This window comes from Kogia breviceps, chromosome 8, assembly GCF_026419965.1.
Source record: "Kogia breviceps isolate mKogBre1 chromosome 8, mKogBre1 haplotype 1, whole genome shotgun sequence".
Classification (NCBI taxonomy): Eukaryota; Metazoa; Chordata; class Mammalia; order Artiodactyla; family Physeteridae; genus Kogia; species Kogia breviceps.
The window spans coordinates 105,535,231-105,544,802 of record NC_081317.1 but is presented as its reverse complement, the minus strand read 5'-3'; positions in this window follow the sequence as shown (position 1 = coordinate 105,544,802).

The window sequence follows — 9,572 nt, the reverse complement described above, 5'->3', positions numbered from 1 at the left end:
CAAAACAAAAACAAAAAGCTTTGTAAAAAATTTTTTAATATATGAGATGCAATAATAGAATAATAAAACTAATTCAAGATGTTGAACTGAATGTATTCATCCTCTCTGCTGAGACACCATTAAATGATAATTGAGAAATTAAAAAAGATATAATCTCACAACAGCTTACGGGACAGGGGACAAAAAGAGTTCAACCCATTTCTGAAAGTCAGTTGCAGATAAAAAGGTTTTGATCTGTGAAGCGAAGTGATGATCTTTGAAGCGAAGTGAAGAAGGCAAAGCCCTCAGTTTGCATGGAGGGCCCTGCAATAAGGAGGGTGCTGACCTGCTCAGGAACAGCCCTGGAGAGGCTGCAGTGCAGAAACTGCAGACTAACAGAGGAGTAGGGTGGAGAGGGGCACAGATATTGATGGGTGGTCTTATGGAATGGAGATCACCCAATCTCTTCTCCCTACTCCCCATTACCAGTCCCAAGCAGGACTGCATTCAGTCACTTGGACCACTTCTGCTCCCCCAGTCCCATAGCACCACATAAGTACAGTACTATGGGAAAGGGACAGAGTTTTCTGAAGAAATTGACCAAATTGTGTAGGGAGAACTATGGAAGTGAGGTATTAGTGCCTCAGAATAAAGTCTTCCACACGTAACCATTTGGTGGTAGTGGTACAAGGCTGCTTACAAAGGTCAAATCTCATCCTCTCATACAAAAATCATATAAACGGATCATAGACTGTGTTTTTTTGTGACTGGCTTCTTTCACATGTTTCATAATGTTTTCAAGGTTCATTCATACTGCAGCATGTATTGGTACTTCCTTTTTAATGCCAAATAATATTCCATCACTAAATCATATTTTATTTATCCAGCTGATGGACATTTGGGTTGTTTTGGCCATTATGAATAATGCTGCTATGAATATTATGTGCAAATCTTTGTGTGGACATAGGTTTTCATTTCTTCTGGGTAGATTCCTAAGAGTAGAATCGCTGGATCATATGGCAACTGTTTTTAATATTTTGAGAAACTGCCAAACTTTTCCAAGGTAGCTACACTATTTAACTTTACCACCAGCAATGTTTGAGGCTCCAATTTCTCCACATCCTTGCCAACACTTCTTATTGTCTGTCTTCTTTATTCTGTTCATTCTAATGGATATGAGTTGATATCTCACTGTGGTTTTTTTAAATTATTTTTTTATTGAAGTATAGTTGATTTACAATGTGTTAATTTCTGCTGTACAGCAAAGTGACTCAGTTATACATATATATACTTTTTTTAATATTCTTTTCCATTATGGTTTATCTTAGGATAATGAATATAGTTCCCTGTGCTATACAGTTAAGATCTTGTTGTTTATCTATTTCATATGTAATAGTTTACATCTACTAACCCCAAACTCTCAGTCCATCCTTCCCCACACCAGCTCCCCCTTGGCAACCTCAAATCTGTTCTCTAGATCTGTGAGTCTGTTTCTGTTTCATAGATGGGTTCTTGTGTGTCATATTTTAGATTCCACATATAAGTGATATCATACGGTATTTGTCTTTCTCTTTCTGATTTACTTCACTTAGTATGATAATCTCTAGGTCCATCCATGTTGCTGCAAATGGCATTATTTTGTTATTTTTTATGGCTGAGTAGTATTCCATTGTATGTATGTACCACGTCTTCTTTATCCGTTCATCTGTTGATGGACATTTAGGTTGTTTCCACGTCTTGTTATTGTGAATAGTGCTGCTACGAACATAGAGGTGTATGTATCTTTTTGCCTTATAGTTTTGTCTGGATATATGCTCAGGAGTGGGATTGCTGGATCATATGTCTCGCTCTGGATTTGATTTGCATCTTGCTAATGAACTATGATGTCAAACGTCTTTTCATGTGCTCATCAACTACTCATGTATCTTCTTTGGGGAAATATCTATTAAAATCTTTTACCCAAGTGAGAGTTCTTCAAACATTTTCTGCTCACACAGTCCCTAGAAGAATTTCGGAAATCTATGTAATCCTTCTTTTGATTTTAAATTGATATCTAAACATTATCAATTTAAGTTTAAGTAGTTGCTAGTTGCAAAAGATGTAATTTCCAGAGTATTCTAAGTATAAACATTTAAAAACAAAATTAAGTTACTTTTAAAATATATCAAATGGACTCTAAATACAATACCCACATGTTGTCCATCATCATTTATATAAAAATGCATGAACAAGCTCCTCTTTACCCTTCACCGATTTTATATTTCATTTTTCTCCTTGAACTCTTATTTCCATTACTCTGTCTCACATTATTTTATCCCTAATAAAATATATCTTATGCTTATAAATCTTGTGTTATAATTCTATTGTTCTTCTCTGCAATAAAAGATAAGTGTAAGAATTATAAATTAAATATTTATTTTATGTAATGACAAGCATTTAAGTATTACAAAGTTTTCTGGATTGAATTATGATTACAAGTACTATTAGTACACAATTACTTAAAACATGGCTACCTTATAAATTTTAATAAGTAATCATTGAAGTAAAGAATGAACTTTGGAATGCATCTTTTTAAATTTAAATTTTATTTTATTTTGATTCTTTTCTCTTTTTAAAAAAAAATAATTTATTTATTTATTTATTTTTGGCTGCGTTGGGTTTTTCGCTGCTGCGCGTGGGCTTTCTCTAGCTGCAGAGATCGGAGCTACTCTTTGTTGCGGTGCACGAGCTTCTCATTGCGGTGGCTTCTCTTGTTGCAGAGCACACTTCTCTTGTTGTGGAGCACGGGCTCTAGGCGCTCGGGCTTCACTGGCAGGCACAGTTGCTCCACTGCATGTGGGATCTTCGCGGACCAGGGCTTGAACTTGAACCCGCTGTCTCCTGCATTGGCAGGCAGGGCAGGAGGATTCCCAACCACTGCGCCACCAAGGAAGCCCAGCCCTGGAATGCATCTCTTAATCATGCATTCATGAGTGAATTGTACTGATTACTAGAATGAATAATAGAACAATTTTATCCCTTCTTTTTCTTTCTACTGTTTATTTATTTATTTATTTAACATCTTTACTGGAGTATAATTGTTTTTTAATGTTGTGTTAGTTTTTGCCGTACAACAAAGTGAATCAGCTATATGTATACATATATCCCCATATCCCCTCCCTCTTGCATCTCCCTCCGACCCTCCCTATCCCACCCCTCTAGGTGGTCACAAAGCACCGAGCTGATCTCCCTGTGCTATGCGGCTGCTTCCCACTAGCTGTCTATTTTACATTTAGTAGTGTATATGTGTCCATGCCAGTCTCTCACTTTGTCCCAGCTTCCCCTCCCCGCCATGTTTATCCCTTCTTTTTAAAAATTATATACAGACACATATATAAAACTTACCTAAATAAGTATAAAAGTATACATATAAATATTAAGTAATAAATATATAAGTAATAATACATAAGGAATAGAAAATTTTGTGTTGTTTTATATTGCTTTAGCAATATCACTCAATATTTGAAATCTTTCCAAATTTGAAGCCAGAAAGCACATATTGACCTATTATAAAAATATTGTGGAGGGATAAATTAGGAGTTTGGGATTAAAATATATACATTACCATGTATAAAATAGATAAGCAACAAGGACCTACTGTATAGCCCAGGGAACTATACTCAATATTTTTTAATAACTTATATGAAAAAGAATCTGAAAAAGAATATATATATATAACTGAATCACTTTGCTGTACACCTGAAACTCACACAACATTGTAAATCAATTATACTTCAATAAAAAATAAAATAAATATTTTAATCTATCAGCTAATTAATTGATTGACTATTCCTTTAATTTTGTTGAAAGCAAAGAAGCACCTAGCTTGCATAGGGATTTATCTCTTCATGGTTAAAGTAATTTACTCACTCTATTTCTGGGAAGAATACCAAAAGAGGCTTTACCAAGTCTTATCAAATAACTATTAATTATACCTGCTTATTTTTCACATAGAGGCACCTTATGTAACTTAGAAAGGGTTGGAATATGTATAATTTTAATTTCAATACATCTTTATCAAGACAATGTTAGAAATGAGATTATCTTATTTTCTGTGTGATTTAAATGCATTTTTGTCAAAACCTCGTTGATGCAGATTTAGCTCATTCAATTTATAGCGAAGGTGGGAAAGCAGAATCAGCACAAGTTGGCAAGCAGATAGATTTTACAAAAGACTACATATGGCAATTGCGGATCTGGAAATAGATTCCCTTAGCACTATTTACGCCTGTGAACCCCCTAGAAAGTCCTCCAATCCCTTCAGGGGAACAGGTGGCCAGTTCAAAGGCATTTGTGCTTGGTTACCCCCAGAGCTAGATCTAGGATCAGACACCTCAGCCCCTCAAATCCAGCACTTTTCCACTCTTTAGTGGTGTTTCCCAAAACTAAGTGGACTTTCAGTATGACCTACAGAGCAACAGCACACCCCAAAAATTTCATTACAGTATCTGGAAAAGATAATATTTGATACATTTCATTTTTTTTGTTTTTTTGGTTTTTTTTAAGTAACGGCAGGCTCCACTCACCATCTAGGATGGTTACCATAGTGATACCTAGAGATTGTTTGCCTGTCCTCTCATTAACCCCAGACTCCACAGTCTACTATTCCCTGGGCATTGAGTTCAAATTCTTCGGTTCCTTTCTTCAAAGGGAAACCAGCAATACACGCATTTTAGGAGGAGAGAAAGAACCAAAGATGTAACAAAGGAGAAAGGAAGAGAGAGTGAGAGAGAAGTTGTTTCTATTCTTTATTCTGGGGTTTGGGTCCTAGGAAAGAAATGTCAGTGGCCTTAATCTATGCTCTGTTTCAACACTTAATCTTGAAGCAAGAGTAAGAGAAGCATCTGATTTTTCCTCGCTTTTCTTTCATAATCAACCCATGAAAAGAAAAAATCAGAAGAGAGAAAATGAATTCTATTGTCTTAGGTGAATGGGAACCAATTCAACTGATAAAATATTGACAGTTGTTCAGCTGTTTATTATTAGCTCTTCTGTGGGAAAGAGGAGTTTAATGCAAATAAGCAAATACATAGAAAATTTCAATTAGTAATGCTTTCTTTCTTCCCTCAAAAATCTCATTCTTTCGGCATTTGCTTATATTCTTTGGCTCTTATTTGAACTAAGATACTAGCAAGTCTCCTTTTTTGGACTAACGCTGTGTGCTTTTGAACTCTCATTTATGGTCACGTAAAATAAGAGTTCTCCTTGGTCCTAGCTTATCCAACGCTTTTGGCCTTTTCAATACTTTTGCATCAGACAATCTCAGGTTGTCAGAGGACCCAAGATGCCATCTAGGGTCAAGGCCAGCTCAGCGGTGGAGTGCTTCCCTTCTGAACTGCTATTACTTTGTGTGGGGAGCAATCTCTTGCACGGAGCCTTGCACCCATCTGTACATTTAAATACATTTAATTGTTAAGACACAGTTGTGTGTCTTACTTACGTGATCTTTCTAAATTGGGGAATTCATTTGGAAGAAAATTTTAATCTGGATAACTTCTAAAGTAAGTATTAATCAGTATAACGGGCAAAAACTTTTTTGGCAGAAGAAAAAGACAACACTTTGCAAATTGAAATATCTCAAGCCTATTCCAAAGCATATCTGTTGTTGTAATGGGATCTGGTAGTGTGGTTTATTAAATTTGTAGGATAAAGGGATACTGAAAGGTTCAGGGAATCTTTTTCAGTGTGCTTCTTTCTCTCCCAGATAATATACTAAAAGACATAGCTAGTTAGCAATAAGGCATGGAGCCTGTATCTGGAGAGAGAAGCTCCAGTGAGTTTGGTTCTTCTAAATTGTAGTGATTGTAGTGATGGATGGCTATTTTTAGAAGCTGCTAATGAAGCCAAATGTTGACCTATTTGGTGTGTGTCTGTGGTACTCTGTCTACATGACCATTATATGGATTACTTTACTTGCTTATGATTTGAGCATCCTTAACTCTATTGAAGCATTTTCTTGTAGCAGTCTACAAATGTAAACTGCAGAGGAAAAAAAGAGTGAGAGATTCTGTTTGCCTAGCACCTCTAAAGAACATTCTTGCACTTTGGTCATAACAGGAAGTGTGAGAATTCAGACAAACCTTGACCCAGCTGTGTGACCTTGACCAATATTCTTAAACTCTCTGAACCTCATTTTCCTCCTTATGGAGTAAAAATAATACTTAACTCATTAGAGATCAATGACATACCTGAGTTCTTCAGGCATACGGTGTAGGCTCTAGTCTAAGCCTTAGATTCCACATCTTTCAAATGAGGATGATTTAAATAGCCAACTCATGGGATTTTACGATGATTAAATGAAATTATCCAATGAAATGACTTAACACACGGCCTGACATAAAGCTTTTATTAATATTATTGCACGCAATTATGCTTAATAAATGCAAAATTTCATTTTTCCTTATCCTTTTAAATTATAGGATTTATGATTTCCTTTCCTTGCTCAGGTTTGGGTACCTGGTATGCGCATTATTATGCTATTTCGCTTCTTCGCTTTCCATCTCCTACTCCGTTTGGCCTTCCTAGTTGGTTGGCGCCTTCTTGAAGTATGTAAGAGCGAAGAAGCTCAGACAAGGCAAGAATTTCTTTAGCCGAAGTTCAGGTGGGAGAAGACATCTCAAAATGAAGATTTGGGGCTCTTCTCTGACTTAAACACATCCAGGTCATCTCAGAATTAATTGGTTGTGACTAATATGAATTCTATTCCAGTCAAGTCATACCAGGAAGGTAGAAGCCTTTGCTTTGGGCATGAACTCAGAGTCTATGGCGGATAATTTGCTTCCAGCGCTGCCAACATTCTGGCTTATTCTCTGATCAGCCTCCTCTCCCCAGTGACACTTACTGTCCTTTCCCATTTCCTCACTGCTCAAAGTCTTCAAGTTTTCACTCCTTTATTTCAAAAGGAATCATTGACTCATATTCAATCTTAGGTATAAAGGACTAATATCAGCTTTAACTCTTTCCTCTTGTATTGATATTGGCATTTTAACAGGCGTTCGAGCTAAAGAGTTGAAGCTTTGATTTGAGTAGTTATGTATCAAGAATCTAATCTGAAAGCAAGAGACAACTGGGGCTTCCCTGTCTTTCTGGAAGGGTACCACAAGGGGATCTGGAAAAGGATAGGCCTGGTACATATGAAACTGTAAGATTTAGAGGAACAATTCCTAGTGAATTTGATGAAAGGTAACCTGAGTGATAGCCCTGGCTCCATTGTTACAGGAGATATGATTTGGGGGTAAATCCTTTACCTCTGCAGGTCTCTCAGCATCCTTATTTAGAAAGTGAGGACGGCAACACCTGTACATCTGTTTCTGCCTCACGGGATTGCTGCAGGAATCCAGTGATATCATGCAGAAATGCTTGGGAGATCTCCACTCTCCATGTGAACACCACTGCTATCATCTCTGTTAGGTGAGGACACCTGAAGAATCATGTGGAGAAGAAATTTGAAAACAGTGAGAAAGAGAAAGTGAAAAACCAAAGCTCATTTTGGGGCACTAATGCCACTGCCTCCCTAGAAATTTCTGCTCTGTTTAGATGTAATGTTCAATGGCTACAGTGGGGAGGGGGAGTAAGAGGGGATAATTCATTATGCAAAAAGGAATAAGCAAAGGAAAGGTCAAGAGTTGCTGAAGATGAAGAAGCCGGTGGAGGACTTGAGTGGAAAACATTTAAATTACTTCCCAATCCCAAGAGTCTATGAAGCACAGCACAGAAAACCACATTTCTGATGGAATTTATTTTAAAAATAGGGAAATTCACTCATTATTGAGTTTGACATAAAGTTGGAAGGTTTTAAAACTATTACAGCAAAAAAAACAAAAACTGGGGGCTTCCCTGGTGGCGCAGTGGTTGAGAGTCCGCCTGCCGATGCAGGGGACGCGGGTTCGTGCCCCGGTCCGGGAGGATCCCACGTGCCGCGGAGCGGCTGGGCCCGTGAGCCACGGCCGCTGAGCCTGTGCGTCCGGAGCCTGTGCTCCGCAACGGGAGAGGCCACAACGGTGAGAGGCCCGCGTACCGCAAAAAAAAAAAACAAACAAACAAACAAAAAAAAACTATTACAGCAGATTTGAACAATGGATCCAAAGCATTTATATGAAAGATTAGGTTTTAAATAAAAGTTGTATTTTTAGGTTTTTATAAAAGCTGCAGTATAAATGAATAGCCTTAGCTTTCAAAGTCTTTTTTTTTTTTTTTAAAGGCGATGCAAATTCAATATGAGGCAGCAATGTAAGATGGCTAAAAATTTTGAATGCAATGTTGGGATGGACTAATAGAAATATAATACCTTTGCATCTTTAGAACAACGATAAGAACATCCACTTCATCGAGCTGCTGTGAAGCTTAAATCTGATACCTGTGCAAAGCATCTGGCATAGTAACCAGCCTCAGAATATTGGTTCATTTCATCCACGTGACCTCTCTTTTCTCTAAGATCGTGGCAATCATTGCTTGTACCTTCCTTCCTTTCCCTGAGACATCACCTAGAATTTTGCCTTTTCTTAATAACTTTTGCATAGTTCTTTGAAATTTCACGTGCATGGGCTTTGTCTGCTTAGTTATTTTAAAAGTGACTTGTTATATATTTTTTTTTGTAAATGTGTGTTATATTGTTTATTTTTACAATTATATATGTATATATATCGTTTACATTTTCCTCTCTTGATGGAAGACTTACATTCAGTGAAATGCACAAATCCTACTGTATTCTGAGTTTTGACAAACGCGTACACCTGTACGACCCAAATTCTCGAGACCTAAAACAATCCCATCGCCCTAGAAAGTTCCCTTCTTGCCTTCCTCCAGTCACTCCTCACCTGACACTCACTGCAGCAACCACTGTTCTGAATTTTTTCCATCATAGATTAGCTCCTCTGTTCTAGAAGTGCATATAAATGGAATCATACGCTATGTACCCTTTGTCTAAGACCTGTTTCACTCAGTATCAGTATACTGGTTTTGAGGTTCGCCCACGTCGTGTGTATCAGTAGCTGGTCTTTTTATTGTGCTCAGGTATTTCTCAAGCCCTTGGAGGCAGGACTCCGCTCTAACTCCCCCACCTCCCCTGGCACTTAGACAGACTTGTGCACATTACAAGTGTTCCAATGGCATTCGGGGACTCAGTGGGTGAACACAAAGAGTTACTTAATCAATCAAGAAGCCATTTAGACACAATCCAGTTTTGCTTTTCTAATCCAGACAGTCTCTCATATGTTCAACTTACCAGATACCAAACGTTATATATCCTGGTGCCAGCAGCCTGTCTGCTGTACTGGAGGAACACAGGGATCCGCCCACGAGCAGCTCTGCAGCAGCATTTGCTGCATTCCTGCAGCAGTGAAGTGAACCTCTGCTCTGGCTGGGCTCTAGCCTGGCTGTGAAAGAGCCGACCTCGGGCCTTTGTCTCTTGCAGACGGAAATGCTTATACACTGTCTTTGCAAACAGTAAACCTCACATTCCTCCGACTGATTTATTAAACCACTGTAAAGGTCAGCAAAGAAATCCAGGTGCCACATGGCGTGTTTCTGTGGCTAGTTGGTACCCAAACTGCAGA